Source organism: Lynx rufus, unplaced genomic scaffold (genome assembly GCF_022079265.1).
Source record: "Lynx rufus isolate CCGP_SWC_20201006 ecotype Redwood Valley unplaced genomic scaffold, mLynRuf1.p SCAF_16, whole genome shotgun sequence".
Classification (NCBI taxonomy): domain Eukaryota; kingdom Metazoa; phylum Chordata; class Mammalia; order Carnivora; family Felidae; genus Lynx; species Lynx rufus.
The window spans coordinates 3,182,396-3,184,296 of record NW_025814830.1 but is presented as its reverse complement, the minus strand read 5'-3'; the positions used below and the strand labels follow the sequence as shown (position 1 = coordinate 3,184,296).

Below are 1,901 nucleotides of genomic sequence, written 5' to 3'. Positions count from 1 at the left end.
GCAGCGGCAGTTCCCCGTTTGCGAAATCGTGAGGCCTCGTGCTCCTCCCCAGCTTCCCGTGGGCCCCCCTCAGCCTCCCTCTGCCTTCCCTTCTCCACCCACAGGAAGCCCAGACATCTGTCTCTAAGATGTTGTTGCCTCTGCTGCTGCCCCTGTTGTGGGCAGGTGAGTGGGCGGAGGGGAGAGGGCCAGGCGGGCGGGGGCCGCTACTGACCCTCGATTCCCTGCAGGGTCCCGGGCTCAGGATCCCAGCTTCCAGCTGCGAGTGCGAGAGTCCGTGACGGTGCAGAAGGGCCTGTGTGTGTTTTGTGCATTCCAGTTTCTCTTACCCCCTGGTCCAATACAGTGACAATGCCCCAGCTCACGGATACTGGTTTCGGGAAGGGGTCAGTATACACCGGGATGCTCCAGTGGCCACAAACAACCCCCGTCAACAATTGCAGCGGGAGACCCGGGGCCGATTCCACCTCCTTGGAAACCCCCGGGACTACAATTGCTTCCTGGACATCAGAGATGCACGGAGAAGTGACTTGGGGACATATGTCTTTAGGGTGGAGAGAGGGCCTTATTTGAGATATAGTTACACACAGACCCAGCGCTCTGTGCAAGTGATGGGTAAGGTCCCAGGACAACCTGGGACGGGTTGGGGGTAACATATGTCAGGCCTCAGAGTCAGGAGCTGGACCAAATCCTGAGGCTTCTCTCAGGGCCACACTGTGGACCCACCTTCTGATCCCCGTGTCTCCCCATTTCCCCCCAGCCCTGACCCACACACCTGACATCCTCATCCCTAAGACCCTGGAGTCTGGACACCCCCAGTAACCTGACCCGCTCTGTGCCCTGAGCCTGTGAGCGGGGCACACCCCCCATCTTCTCTTGGACGTCAGCCTCCCTCACCTGCCTGGACCCCAGGACTCACCTCTCCTCAGTGCTCACTCTCACCCCACGGCTCCAGGACCACGGCACCAACGTCACCTGTCAGGTGAAGTTCCCTACAATTGGTGTGATGGTGGAAAGGGCCGTCCAGCTCCATGTCACCTGTGAGTGTGGGGCCAGGACCACCTGGGTGCCTGAGGGGATGGGGGGCAGGAGGTCCAGGTCTGGGTGCTGATGCTGATGCTTTAGTCCTGGAGCCCTGGCTGAGTAGGGGACCTAGAAGGATTCAAGCCCTGTCTCTCCCGTGTTTCTGTGGCTTCTGGCGGTGGGGGGATGTCTACATGTATCTCACATCACCCCACCCCATTGGAGAGGGAAATCCCGTCCTTCCATCCTAGGTGCCACACAGAACCCATCATTCAGGGTCTGCCTGGGACACAGCGCAGGTAGGAAGCAGCCTTCTCCCAGGCTGTAGGGACTTGGGCCTCTTCCAAGCTCAGGAAAGAGCTGGGTCCCTGCCTCATTTTGACCGACTCTGGGGACCAGGCACCCCTGTGGGTGAACACAGTGGTCCCTCCTCCTCTCCAGCTCCCATGCCCTGTGAGCAGCTGTCCCCAACGGCCCCTCCCTCCCCCATTTCTGCTCCCCCCCTGTTACCAGGAGAACCAGTAGAACAGGGCCACCTGGCCATCTGCCTCTCCAGGCACCCTATCATGCGTCTCCTGATGACTCTTCCTGCTCTGTCTTTTATTTTCCTTAACAAGTACTTATTTAATACTTCTGTACAGGTAATATGTTCACATGGACAAGTATTCAGAATGCACAGCAGAATCTGTCCTCAGATACCCAGTCCCCTCCTGGCAAATGACCAGGGTCCGTGGGCTGCTCTGAGCATTGCTGTGTTTGCACTAAGGATATAGGGGCCCTTTGCTATCAGTGGCACAGGCTGTCCTCCTTCTTATCCGTGACTGTGCAGTATTCCTTCACATGGATGGGTTCTGCTGCATGCATCATCTACTAATGGA

The 1,901-nt window shown here is 58.1% G+C and overlaps 1 pseudogene; it reads left to right on the top strand.

Moving 5' to 3' along the window:
* LOC124510860 (myeloid cell surface antigen CD33-like) lies at positions 1-1,314 on the top strand (annotated as a pseudogene).
* The last annotated feature ends 587 nt before the right edge of the window (positions 1,315-1,901 follow it).